This window comes from Malania oleifera, chromosome 5 (genome assembly GCF_029873635.1).
Source record: "Malania oleifera isolate guangnan ecotype guangnan chromosome 5, ASM2987363v1, whole genome shotgun sequence".
NCBI lineage: Eukaryota > Viridiplantae > Streptophyta > Magnoliopsida > Santalales > Ximeniaceae > Malania > Malania oleifera.
This window is the reverse complement of record NC_080421.1, coordinates 17,307,406-17,322,971: the sequence shown is the minus strand read 5'-3', so window position 1 is coordinate 17,322,971 and position 15,566 is coordinate 17,307,406.

Sequence of the window (15,566 nt, the reverse complement as noted above, 5' to 3'; positions counted from 1 at the left end):
AAATATGAGTTCCAAAGATCAAAAACCTAATATAATATTTTTCAAAAAATATCCCTCAATAATATATATAGTTATGAACACAAGAATATTTAATCAAGTGGTTTTGTAATATCGAAAATATTGTGTCTTTAACTGAATACATATTTGAATCAAAACCGTTTAATCAATGGAGAAAAATTTTCTCAAATAGTAATCTTGTCAAAACAATTTAATATAAGCACACTCAAGATCAATCTCTCAACTGATATTCAATAATGGATTTAGAGATGAAAAATTCTTTGAGGATAAATATAAACAAGCAAATCGATTTAGATGAAAAGCTCTATAAAAATAAATATTAACAAGCAAATCGATTTACCAAACGTCAATACAAAAATGAAAGCACAACGATTGCTAGATTGTCTTTTGAAGATCAAGATAGCCTTAGCTTAGATTTGACGTTTGAAATCCCAAGCAAAAACTTCAGCAATGTGTTCAAAGTTCTCCCAAGTTGTGCTAAACGTACAATATGCTCAATCGTATGCCAAAGGTTGTTTTTCTTTTCACTTTTTGGGCGCATAAGGGTTTAGATGTTGATTATATAGGTAACATAGCCCTTAGGATGATTTCTAACCATTGGATCAATTTGATGAAGAAATAACTCGCGTGTTCTCTCATTAAAAAATCAAACTTTTAATCTTCCCATAAGTTTAGACGACTGAGGGTTAGAGCTCAGACGACTGAAGTTCCATAGAGCTTCTAAAAATAGAACCTGGACACAGGGTCAGACGACTGAAGTTGGTGTTCAGTCTTCTGAAGTTGCGGGTTCAGACAACTGAAGTTAGGGTTTCGTCTTCTGATGTGCTTCTGCCTGTTTCTGTGTTTCTCCAATAATTATTCAGACGACTGAACTTAATCTTCGGTCTTCTGATGAAATCAGACGACTGAGCTTAACTTCGGTCTTCTGAAGTTGACACTTCAGACGACTGAACAGGGTGTTCGGTCTTCTGAACAGTACATTTTCTGGATATTTTTTTTTAATTTCAAAAATATGTTTTGCTCTCTTTCTTGGCTCTTCTATAAAATATTTTTCGGGGTTTCAAAAATATCTCTAAGTCCATAAATATCCCCTAATGATGTTTATGAGATGCATGAGTGCTAAGGTTAGTCTAGGGTGTGTTTTGAGTTTCAAATTAAATCATAGGAAATATGTAAATACATTCAGTTCTAAATACCCATTCCCATGACGAACTTGAACTTGCCGCTTACATCTTCATTCTTCAACTCTTTTAGTTTCATGGATTTTGTCAAGATGTATATATTTTAGTCTTTATGGCTTCCATGACTTTCTATCCTTCCGTGCATGCTAAATATTGTTTATGTTCACAATCTCAATGCACAGATCAAATACCAAATGATTTGTCATTATCAAAACAAGATTGGACTCATAAAGTTAACAATCTCCCTCTTTTTTATGATGACAAATACACGAACAAAAATATAGAATGGGTTACGCCTAACAAGGCTCCCCCTCAAATAATGCACAAATATAGCAAATGAAATATGTTCATGCACATACACAATTAGTTTTGCCAAACTATTTTTGCCCATTTTGCTAGCCTGATTCTTCTCCCCCTTTTTGACATCAACAAAAAGGTGTATAATACTACATGAGTGGACATAACCATATATTATTCTCCCTTTTTAAATCTTAAAGCTTTAAACTCATTCAACCATCATATTTTTTGTAAAAATTATATTGTGAAATGTGTCTCCCTGTGTTACTTCTATTTACTTCTCCCCCTTGCTAATGCAAAAAGCTATGTTGTTGAATGTAAATTGCAATGTGAGCATACACAGTGTGGCAAATTTCAAAGATTATGTAATGATTAACATGTGGAAGTCAATAAGTTCTTATCATGATATAAGTTTAATGTCAAATGTGAACAAATGTGATACCAAATGAGAACAAATGAGCCAAATTTGAAATTTTTAACCAATTGTAAATATTAAGTGATGTTGCTCCCCTTGAATTATGTCATCTAATATAATTCTAGGCAACCTCTCGACCATGCATCAGGCCTAATTCACGCCAAATTTGGATAAGCCTATCCTCCGCAAGTGGTTTCGTTAATATGTTTGCCCATTGTTCATTTGTGCATATAAACTCAAGTGTCACATCTTTTTTTTGCACATGATCACGAAGAAAGTGATGTCTTATTTCTATATGTTTAGTTCATGAATATAGTATAGGATTCTTTGAGATGTTGATTGCGTTCGTATTAGCTTAATCCAAAATCCGTCAGTTGTTGATTTATGTATAGTTTTTGAGCACAACAACTTCCTGCCGCTACGTATTCTGCCTCAATTATGGAAAGAGCTACTGAATTCTACTTCTTGAAAAACCAAGAGACTAACGAATGTCCTAAGAAATGACATGTACCACTCATCCTCTTCCTATCCACTTTGCTACCAGCAAAATTAGCATCTGAATAGCTGATAATCTCAAAAGATGTATACTTAGGATACCATAACCCATGTTCCACGATTCCTATCAGGTATCTAAGTATTCGTTTGACGGCTAACAAATGTGACTCTTTTGGTGCAGCCTAAAATCTTGCGCACAAACATACGCTAAACATTATGTCAGGTCTGCTGACAATCAGATAAAGTAAGCTATCCATCATTCCACGATAGAGCTTGACATCTACTGGTATACCTTGTTCATCTTTGTCTAATTTCAGCGAAGAGCCCATAGGTGTTCCGAGTATTTTTCCATCTTCCATATTAAACTTTTTGAGCATATCTCTAATGTACTTTGATTGATTTATAAAGATCCATGTTTCGCTTGTTTGATCTGAAGTCCTAGGAAAAAATTTAGTTCACCCATCATGCTCATCTCAAATTCGTTTTGCATAGTACTAGCAAACTCATTGCACGAGTCTTTATTTGTAGCTCCAAATATGATACCATCTAGATTAAAATACGTATACCTATACCCACATCCGGGGTCCAATAGCCCAAATTTGAGTGTCCTAAATCCGACATGGGGACCCGGGTCAACTTGACCTAGGTCCTTGTCAGCTGACTCAAAGACCCAAGACCTAGGTCCAACTTTGACTTTGGTCCATTGACCCTTTGACCACCAAAACCCATTAGATTCTAGGCCCTAACACAAATTCATATGAACCAATATTCAAGCCCAATTCGATCCACCTACAACCTAGGTCCACAACCCAATATAGACCCAACCTTACTTCAAGCCCATTTAACTATAAACCCAACTTAAGCCTAATCCTAGACTTGAACCCATAACCTAACCTGAGCCAAAACCTTATGGTCCCAACTTCGCCCATTAAACAAGCCCAAACCTAACCAAAGTCCCAAACCCAACCAAAACTCCTAACCTAACCCTAATCTGAATTAACTTAAACTCTAACCTAACTCAACCCCAACTTAACCTACTCAAACTCCTAATATAACATGGGTTAACGCTTAGGTTAGCTAAACCAACCCCATTTCCTGGCTTGAAAGAAAATGCGAGAAAACCTCCAGAAATCTCATGCAATTTTTTTAAAAAAAAAAAATAAAGAAAAAAATCAGAATGAGAGGGTTTCTTACCTTTGGTAAAATTTGAGCCTTGATCTAGGGAGCGAAGCAAAGATCTTGAAGCTCCCTGCCCTCGCAAGTCTTGTTCCACTTGCAAAAGAAAAAGGGAGAGAGTTTAGAGAGAGATCCACGAGAAAAGATATTTGAAAAGTGAGAGACTGAGAGTGATGAGAGAGAGAGAGAGAGAGAGAGAGAACACCCAAGGTTCATAGGTGCTAGCGACGCGCGACTGTGGTGTTCATGGTACAACAAGTTTGAGAGACAAAGAAATCAAAGAAGAGAAAGAGACAGAGAGAAAAGAAATAGTTGTGCGAGAAAGAGAATTAAGAGAGGAAGTGAGGAACAGAGAAGAGCGAGAGAGAGATTCAAGAGAATTCAAAAGGGAAAGAAAGAAAAGGAAAGTAAAGTAAAAAAAAAAATGGTTTTTATATTAAGTTAAAAAAAGTATTATAATAATAATAATAATAATAATAATAATAATAATAATTAGTGCGACATTTGTCACCGTCGCACCTAGGGTCGTGTGTTGGAGGAGTGATGTGCTACGATCCTGGTCGTCCGATGTGTGTTTTCTCTAGATGGTCGGATCGCTACCACGTCAGTGACCCATGTCAAACGACCCCTAAAACCCGCCAATTTCTGCTACATGGCAAGTGACGTCATCCTACTGTAGAAAATTCAAATAAAATAAAATAAAATAGTGTCACATGTCAACATTGATACTTGACACCTGGCAGCTTCTTCCGTAACCGGATCAACCCAATTTGACTCGAGTCAACCTGAGTTTACCTGTTGATCTAGTTCAAACCAATTGAACCGGTCTAGCTTGTCCCAAACTGCTTGTTCAATTTTTTTTTTTTTAATTTAGAAATTAATTTTAAATATTTAAAAATTGGAAAAAAAAAAGCATAAAAAATCAAGAAAAATTATTAAATTTTTTTTTAAAAAAAATGAAAACATTTGAGTTATTTTTTACTTAGATAACAAAAAAATTAAAAACTAAAATTTTCAAAAAAAAAGAGTAAAGGATAACTTCTTTAAAAATCTTGAAAATTTGTAGAAAAATGCTAAAAAAAATTTCAAAAAAAATCTTGAACATTTTTTTTTTTTGGAAAAAATTCGACTGCTTTGCTTGAATTTGATGCATTTTTAATCATTTCATGTATTAAATATTTGTATATAATTAGTTGGTGTCCGTGTGCATCCAATGATTAAACAAATGGTAAAGAGATATTTTATAACAAATGGTAAAGAGATATTTTATACATCACTTATATTAGTTCTTAGGGGGTTTTATCTAATAATATCTCCTCCTTTGGAGATCTTATTAGACATTCCTAAATCACACATTGTTTCACATTTTCTTTTAAATTTTTAGTATTTATTCAATTTTGTGGAGATTTTATTAGACATTCCTAAATCGCACATTGTTTCACATTTTCTTTTACAATTTTAAAATTTATTTAATTTTTAAGAAATTAATTAAAGACCACTAAATTCAATTTAGGGATAATTTATAGTTATTTAGGTATCATTCGTAAAATGGGTGTGTAGGGGGTGTTGGTGTTAGTAGCGACTTTGTTAGACCAAGTAGTTAAGGGTATTTCATTCCAACTATATTTTGATGACAACAACCCATTAACAGTTCTTTAAGGCTACTAACATTTTTCTCTAGTCATGTTAAGTTGCACAAAATGGCACCAGAACAAACAAGTTTCAAATCAGTCACAAGCAACTCGTGACATGACCAAAAGTCCAGCCACTCAAAGCATTCATGGACTCTACATAATATACAAGTGGTCTAAAGGATGAGTGTGAAAGTGAGAGAGATTATTTTGTAAATCCCTTGTATATGGAGTGACTCAAATTAAGAGTAAGAAATGGGCATATCACACACACACAAAAAAAAAACAAATAAAGCTACTTAAGGTGTCTAAAAACCCTTAAACAGACAAGGATCTTTCTTAGAATTTAAAAGAATTTTTTCTAAAGAAGTAAGAAGGGACTCGTCGACGAACACAGGGTTCTCGTCGACGAAAAGAAACCGAGACTTAACTGAATTCAAAATCAGAAACTTGTTGAGGAACACAGGGCTTCGTCGACGAATATATTGAAGAGATCGTCAATGAACATGGGTTTTCGTCGATGAAAAGAAACCGAGACTTGTCTGAATTCAGAACCAGCCACTCGTCGACGAACACACTGAAGAACTCGTCGACAAACATAGGGCTTCGTCGACGAATACACTAAAGAGCTCATCGACGAAATACAGATCTCGTCAACGAATGTTGGGCTACAGGGTTCATTAAATGCAGCAGAATAACTAGTTTTTCCCTTATCTTGCATCAATAAATGTCCAACGGCTCTCTAGCACCCAGCTCGCCCATTTGGTATTTAAATAAGGGTTATTGCATTTACTTCTGATGTAGAAAAGCTCATTTGTATTAAGATCATTTATTATGCTTTCATTCTAAGGTTTGCCTATACACTCACTTGCCCTCTTCTTGCTGCTCTTGCTCTTATTATTACTCCATTGAAAAGAGGACACAGTGTGAGGATACTGTAGTGATACTTAGCTCAAAGGGAGCATCTAATATTGTTTTCACCTTTTATCAACTATTTGCACAGAAAGGCCCTTTGTGAGCTATTGTAGGGTATCTCTGAGTGAGTACCCTATTGAAGCTCTTTGTGAGCAGTTGTGTGTATTAGCTTCTCCGCCTGAAGGAGGATCGCATAGTGGATTTTGGAAATCCTTAAGTTGGTCTCAAGGCGTGGACGTAGGCGGGGAGCCGAACTACGTTAATATCACCGTGTTAAGTTTCTCTTCTCTCTTCTCTCTTTTACATTGCTCATTCATTACCATTTGCTGCACTTTTATATTGTGATATTATGCACTTGTTCTTGGCAATATTTTTGTGTGTGTAGAAAATTTGCATATCCGTGAGAAATGTCTATTCCACCCCCCCTCTAAACACTTAACTGGGCCAACAAGTGGTATCAGAGGCCAGTCGCTGAATTTCGGAGTAACTCCCAGGCGAAAAGATCAATATGGCGGATATGTTTGCCCAAGGTCAGTCCGTGGACCGTCCCCCCAAATTTTGTGGAGCTAACTACCCAGCATGGAAAGATCGAATGTCAATCATCATCCACGCCTATGACTACCAAATGTGGAACGTCATCACTGAAGGAGACTACACCTTCAAGAACGAAGAAGGCGATGACATACCTATTGGAAAACTTCCCAAGGCGGACGCAAAGCTAGCACAACTAAACTTCAAGACCAAGAACTTCCTCTATTGCATTGTAAATGATGAAGAGTACAATCGAATATATGGATGCAACACAACTAAGGAAATGTGGGAAAAGCTTCAAGTGACATACGAAGGTACAACCTAGGTAAAAAGGTCAAAAATTTATATATTGGTAAAAGAATATGAGATGTTTAAAATGGAAGAAGGTGAGACAATTACTACCAATGTTTACTCGATTCATACACATCACAAATGGACTAAAAGCTCTCGGTAGAGAGTACTCTATAGAAGACAATGTGCAGAAACTCCTTCGCTCATTACCGGCATCTTGGCACACTAACTCGACGGCAATTGAAGAAGCAAAGGACCTCTCAAAGGTCACCCTTGACGAACTGATCGGGTCTCTTATGACTTATGAGATCAAGAAGAAAAATGCTGCCGCAGAAGCTGAAGTACCCAAGAAGGCTACCTGAATTGCTCTAAAAGCTGGAAAGCAAAAAGAGCACGTAGAAGAGGAAGAAAATGATGATGAAGTCGCCCTCCTTACAAGAAGAATCAGGAATTTTCTGATGAACAAACAAAATGGCAAACAAAAGGAGAAAGGAGAATCGAGCATAAGATGCTACAATTGCAAAAAGATCGAGCACCGCATGGCCGATTGTCCTCTCTTCAAAAACAAAGGCAACAATCAACAGGGAGACAAAAAGAAGTTCAAAGCAATGAATGCAACCGAATGGGATGAACTGGATGGGACCTCAACCGATGAAGAAATCGAGGAAGAAGCTGCTCATTTCTGTCTTATGGCGGACGAACAAAGTGAGGTAAACTATGATGACAAATATCTCCCTTCTTATGAAGAACTAGAGGAAAATTGTAGAAAACTCTATATTGAATTAAAAGCATCTAAAAGGAAACTCAAACTCTTAGAAGAAAATCATTCAAGATGCAAACAAAAACAAGTCTGCTCATGTGACACTTTGAAAGAAGAAAATGCGTCTCTTAGTCTTGAAAATGAAAAGCTCACTAAGGAATACATAAATTGCAAAGACTCTTTTCAAAAGGAAGTTGGAAGCTTGAAAGGTCAAATAATCGAAATTCTTCAAGAAAACTCTACATTGAAAAAGAAGGTGGAAGATCAAAACAATACTATCTATAAATTTACAAGCAGTAAGGAAAATTTTGATAAGTTACTTGGAGCTCAAAGGTTTGGAATTTTCAAAGAAGGTTTAGGATACGGCCTATCGTCTTCAGAATCAATAGGATTTGCAAATCTTTATGCTAAAAGGAGCTCCGCATCAAAGAAAAACCGTGCACCTAAACCAAACCCCTCACATGCTAATAAAGTTTGTCTATACTATGAAAGAAAAGGTCATGTACGATTTACTTGTCCCTTTAGGGGAAATAGAGGAAAGAACATGAATTACAAATGGGTGATTAAGAACACTAACCCCATAGGACCCAAGAAAATGTGGGTACTAAAACAAGTCACTTAATGCTGTGTGCAGGTATGCTTGAAGACCGACTCCATAAGAAACAAATGGTTTCTCGATAGTGGATGTTCAAGACACATGACGGGAGATGCAAGAAAATTTCTCTCTCTCACCTACAAAAGGGAAGGACTAGTCACATTTGGAGACAATGCCAAAGGAAGAATCATCGGTAAAGGTAAAATAGGTAATTCATCCTTGGCTATTGAAAATGTTGCTCTTGTAGATACTCTCAAACACAACTTGTTAAGTGTTAGTCAATTGTGTGATAAAGGGTTAAACATTATATTTCAATCCACTAAATGTTTAGTAAATGATTTAACTGGAAGAACCATCCTCGTAGGAAAACGTGAATCCAACATATACACAATTGAGTTTGATGACATCAAAACGTGTGACGTTAAATGTCTAGCAGTTACTAATGAAAATTGTTGGTTATGGCATAGGAGACTAGGTCATGCAAGCATAGATCTACTTCATGAACTTTCATTTAAAGAACTAGTAAATGGCTTACCAAAAGACAATTATGTAAAAGACAAAATTTGTGATGCATGTCAATATGGAAAACAAGTTAAAACCTCTTTCAAAACTAAGAAAATGATATCTACCTCAAGACCCTTAGAGTTAATTCATCTTGATTTATTTGGCCCTAATGACGTAGCTAGTATTAGTGGAAAGTTGTATGCATTTGTTATAGTTGATGACTTCTCAAGGTTTTCATGGGTAATTTTTCTTGCAAACAAAAGTGACACTTGTAATGCATTTATTCATTTTTGTCGAAAAATCCAAAATGAAAAGGGATTGTCAATTGTACACATCAGGAGTGATAGAGGGAGAGAATTTATAAACAAAGAACTAGAAGACTTTTGCAACGAAAATGGCTATTCACACAACTTCGCACCAAAAACTCCACAACAAAACGGAGTAGTTGAAAGAAAAAATTGAACACTCCAAGAAATGGTTAGGACAATGCTCAACGAACATAACTTGCCAAAATACTTCTAGGCAGAAGCCGTTAGCACAGCTTGCTATGTTAGCAATCGCGTCATCATTAGATCCAAGTTAGGAAAAACCCCATACGAGATATGGAAGGCTACGAAACCTAACATTTCACACTTTAAGGTTTTTGGATGTAAATGTTTCATATTAAACGATAGGGATCATTTGGAGAAATTTGATTCAAAATCCGATGAGGGAATTTTTATAGGATATGCCATGAATAGCAAAGCATATAGGGTATTCAACAAAAGAATTCAAACTGTTCAAGAATCAACCCATGTTGTGTTTGATGAAACAAACCCTCACGCATCCAAAACACCTGTTGAGATAGATGAAGATAATCAAGTCACCACCTTTAGAATTGAAAGAGAATTAGAACAACTTGAGTTAAATAATGATCAAGATACTAACTGTCAAGATACAAACATTGATCATCTAGAATCATCTCCTCAAAAGCCTAATCAACCAGAAGAAGAAGAGAATCATGAACTACCTAAAGCTTGGAAGTTTGTAAAAAATCACCCAATTGATCTTATCATAGGTAGTCCATCCCAAGGAGTTAGCACTAGATCTCACCTAAGAAGTTGATGTAATCATATCACTTTCGTATCTCATCTAGAACCAAAAAACTTTGAGGAAGTTGAAAATGATGAAAACTGGACAAATGCCATGCAAAAAGAACTAGATCAATTTGAAAGAAACAAAGTATGGCACTTAGTTCCTAAACCCAAAAATACTACAATAATTGACACCAAATGGGTGTTTAGGAATAAGAAAGATGAAGATGGGAACATTGTTAGAAACAAAGCTAGATTGGTAGCCCAAGGGTATAACCAACAAGAAGGTATTGACTAAGATGAAACTTAAGCCCCTGTGGCAAGACTAGAAGCTATTAGAATGCTACTTGCCTTTGCTTGCTACAAAAACTTTAAGTTATTTCAAATGGATATAAAAAGCCCATTTTTAAATGGATACATAAATGAAGAAGTATATGTCAAGCAACCTCCAGGATTTGAGAGCCACACTCATCCCGATTACGTATACAAACCCTCAAAAGCCCTTTACGGACTCAAGAAAGCACCAAGAGCATGGTATGAGCGCTTAAGTAAATTTCTCCTAGACAATGGGTTCACAAGAGGAAAATTCGACACTACTCTTTTATTAAAACATAAGGAGAATGATATGTTTGTCATACAAATTTATGTAGATTATATCATTTTCGGTGCCACCAATGAAACTTTGTGTCAAGATTTTGCTCAAACTATGCAGGAAACATTTGAGATGAGTATGATGGGTGAGCTAACATTCGTCCTAGGATTACAAATGAAACATGGAATCTTTATAAATCAAGCCAAATACGTTAAGGACATGTTAAAGAAATTCAGTCTTGAAATGGGTAAGTCTAAAGTAACTCCTATGAGCATCACAACAAAGCTTGACGCTGATGAAAAAGGGAAAAATGTTGACCAAAAACTCTACTGTGGAATGATCGGTAGTTTGTTGTATCTCACTTCTAGCAGGCCCGATATAATGTTCAGTGTTTGTCTATGTGCTAGATTCCAATCTTGTCCCAAAGAATCTCATATTCATGCAGTCAAAAGAATCTTTAGATACTTAGCAGGCACCCATGACTTAGGACTTTTCTATCCTAAGAATGCTCCCTTTGATCTCACATGCTACTCTAATGCTGACTACAGTGGTTGCAAAACCGATAGAAAAAGCACTAGTGGAACATGTCATTTCCTAGGACACTCTCTTGTGTCCTGGTTTTGCAAAAAACAAACCTCCGTAGCTCTCTCAACCACTGAGGCTGAGTATATTGCAGCCGGTAGTTGCTGTGCTCAAGCCTTATACATGAAACAACAACTTGAGGACTTCCGAATCTTAGTTAAAGGTACTTCCATCCATTGTGACAATACTAATACCATCAACATTTCAAAAAATCCGTGCCTCCATTCTAGAACTAAGCATATTGAAATTAGGCACCACTTTATTCAAGACCATGTTCAAAAGGGAGATGTCGAGTTGGTTTATGTTCCAACTGAAAATCAACTCGCTGACATCCTAACTAAGCCACTCAATGAAGAAAGATTCCATAAAATCCGACATGCCCTAGGCATGTATACTCCCTCAGATATATCATAGGATCCTTATATTGGTACTTACTCCATTCATTAGCTCATCCTACGCCTAACTCAAATCTTTCTCTCTTCCTGCTCTCGTCGACGAACACAGGGTATTCGTCACCGAGAAGTCTGTAGTATTCGTTGATGAACACAGGGGTCTCGTCGTCGAATTTGTCTTGATTTCATCGATGAACGCAGGGCCTCATCGACAAAATCTGTCGGGACACTTCATATTCCCGCTCGAACAAACCCTTCTCTTTACAAACCCTAGTCATCCCTATTTGCTCCTCTCCTTCCTCTCGATGCTCTGTCTCTCTCTCCCTTCCTTCTCTCACTCCATCCTGTCCCAAGCAACCTTTCGACCCTCTACCTCACTCCACCTTTCTCTCTCTCTCTCTCACCGCTACACACGCTATCACAGCCTCCCCTCTCCTTGGCTCTCCACTCGTCACTGCAACCACCATCTTTTCCACTTCTCCAGCTCTCTCTTTCCCCTTCATCCTTCAATGGCTCCTAGACCGAAGCACCGCAACCTTCAAACCGAGGCTGGCAAAGGCTCCTCTCATCGCCCTACCACCAATCCTTCTCCGACTGCCCCCGAAAACTCCGACCCCTATTTCATCTCTCTAGAGGCCGCCTATCGCTATCAAAATAACATTCTCAAGCAGCACATCGTTTACAGGAAAATTGTGCCCTCCGAATTTCTTCAGCTCCATTTTCCACTCTCCTCTCCAAAATTAAAGCCCTCAAGTGGGATGCTCTCTTCCACCTTGATGAGCTTGTCTATGAGGACTTAGTTCGCGAATTCTACTCCAATTTTGCTCCCTCACATCGCGGCATTTCTGCCTACTTCACAGTTCGCGGGACCGTCATTCAACTCTCCAAGGACACTTTCTCCGTAGTGCTTGGTTGCACCCATTATCCACTCCGAGGCCTCCTCAAGTCGTCTTGGCCCACACGGTTTCATTGGTTTGACTCGCACGCCGCACTTAAGCTCATTACTGGTTTACTGGTAACCCTCGCATTCCCGCCATTGCCCACCCCAAATCCAAGGACATCACAGTTGAATTTAGGGTCCTCCACCACATGATCACATACAATATTTGCCCTCGCACCGGTGGACGGGGTTGGGTCACATTAGGCGATATTTTCAGCATGTACTGCCTTTAGGTTGGGCGTGGTATTTACTTGCCCTCCATCATTGTTCAGAACATGGAAGGAAGCCTCAAACGGGAGTGGGGTTGTCTTCCCTATGGTCATCTCCTCATGACCTTTTTCGATCATTTCGAGCTCATTCGCGCTGGCTTGCCTTGCATTCGTCCTGCGCCCGAGGATATATACACTGAAGCAACCCTTCGTCGCATGCATTTTGAAAAGGACGAAGCAACCAACACGTGGGTCAAAGCCCACGAGCAAGGTCACGTTCCGATCGATGAAGTTGAGGCCGCCATGGAGGGAGAAGAAGAAGAAGAAGGTGAGGATGAGGATACTTCCTATGGTCATATCCTGGAGCGCCTGTACGGACTTCAGCACGCCATGACGCAGTCTGAAATACGGCACCGCAATCGTTTCGATTCCCTAGATGCATCCCTTGCCCGTCAAGAAAACTCCAACCGTGCTAATTTTGACACCATTGATGCTTCCTTTGCTGCCCTCTTTGACCGCCTTGGTCACCCGCGCGAGTAGCCCTTTGTTTCTGTTTTCCCCTAATTTTGATTATGGCAAAGGGAAGAGATATAGGCTTTTATTCGGATGTATTTCCAGTTAATGTAGTAGCTTTGTAATCACTGCAAGTAAGGTAGTAACTTAGTGTTTTACTAAGATTATTGTACTTAGCAAGCATAGAAATTGTTGAACATAAATGCACTATCTTTGTACCAACATGTTTGAATGATTGATATACTGGACTGTTATATATCGATTTTATGCAGGATTACTTGGGAAATGTCTTACTTATAGATGGCATGCTGCCGAAAATTTAAATAAAATCTTCATTCATATAATGCAAACATTAAGGGGGAGAATTTATTTAAACTCTAAACCTATACATTTAGTAAGGGGGAGCATATATCTTTCAAAAAGAACACTGATGGATTGTCATCATCAAAAAGGGGGAGAATGTTAGACCAAGTAGTTAAGGGTCTTTCATTCCAACTATGTTTTGATGACAACAACCCATTAGCAGTTCTTTAAGGCTACTAACCTTTTTCTCTAGTCATGTTCAGCTACATAGAACGGCACCAGAACAAACAAGTTTCAAATCAGTCAGAAGCAACTCGTGACATGACCAAAAGTCCAGCCACTCAAAGCATTCATGGACTCTACATAATATACAAGTGGTCTAAAGGATGAGTGTGAAAGTGAGAGAGATTTTTTGTAAATCCCATGTATATGGAGTGACTCAAATTAAGAGCAAGAAATGGGCATATCACACACACACAACAAAAACAAGTAAAGCTACTTAAGGTGTCTAAAAACCCTTAAACAGATAAGGACCTTTCTTAGAACTTAAAAGAAATTTTTCTAAAGAAGTAAGAAGGGACTCGTCGATGAACACAGGGCTTCGTCAACGAGTATAACACAAACCCTCATCGACGAACATAGGGTTTTCGTTGACGAAAAGAAACCGAGACTTGACTGAATTCAAAATCAGCAACTCGTTGACGAACACAAGGCTTCATCGGTGAATATATTGAAGAGATCATCAACGAACGCAAGTTCTCGTCGACGAGAAGAAACCGAGACTTGTCTGAATTCAGAACCAGCCACTCGTCAATGAACACAGGGCTTCGTCAACAAACGCACTGAAGAACTCGTCGACGAACATAGGGCTTCATCGATGAATACACTGAAGAGCTCATCGACGAAATACAGATCTCGTCGACGAATGTCGGGCTACAGGGTTCATTAAATGCAGCAGAACAGTTAGTTTTTCCCTTGTCTTACATCAATAAATGCCCAACGGCTCTCCAGCACCCAGATCGCCTATTTGGTGTTTAAATAAGGGTTATTGCATTTACTTCTGATGTAGAAAAGCTCATTTGTATTAAGATCATTTATTGTGCTTTCATTCTAGGGTTTGCCCATACACTCACTTGCCCTCTTCTTGCTGCTCTTGCTCTTGTTTTTACTCCATTGAAAAGAGGACACGGTGTGAGGATACTGTAGTGATACTCAGCTCAAAGGGAGCATCTAATATTGTTTTCACCTTTTATCAACTACTTGTATAGAAAGCCCCTTTGTGACCCATTGTAGGGTATCTCTGAGTGAGTACCTTGTTGAAACTCTTTGTGAGCAGTTGTGTGTATTGGCTTCTCCGTCTAAAGGAGGATTGCATAGTGGATTTTGAAAATCCTTGAGTTGGTCTCAAGGCGTGGACGTAGGCGGGGTGCTGAACCACGTTAATATCACCGTGTTAAGTTTCTCTTCTCTCTTCTCTCTTTTACATTGCTCATTCATTACCATTTGCTGCACTTTTATATTGTGATATTATGCACTTGTTCTTGGCAATATTTTTGTGTGTGTAGAAAATTTGCATATCCGCGAGAAACGTCTATTCACCCCCCCTCTAGACGCTCAACCGGGCCAAAAGACTCCATCAAACCTTTAATATTATTATTATCACCCCTCGCTATTCTGGACCCTTCTACAAGATATTGCGACAAAATGGTCAATTCCAATCCCTAGTGTTTGGTTTGCCAGAATTTCATTCTAATTCCAATTTCATAGAGGAATTAGATTTCCCCGTTAGTGCACTTTTTTTTTATTTGAATTACTATCTCTTAGTTTGAAAACAAATTTAGTACAATTTTAACATGCTCACAATACTCCTTTTGTGATGCACTTAATGTCCTAATTTTTTCACACACAGCTGGTCCCAAGCCCGGGTTAAGGAGGAGGGTTGCGTTAAGTAGCTGACAGCCAGCGTAAAATTTGTTAGATCACTATGATATGAATCCTTTCCGAATATTTGCTGGGGCATCCCCTACGAGCGACGCGTTGCACTTGAACCACTTGGGTGTAGCGAAAAGAGGGTGAGGGTGGGCTAGGTCATCGCCCTGAAGCGAGACGTCGTGTCGGTGCCCAGGTACGGTATCAAATATGCGAGGGTTCCT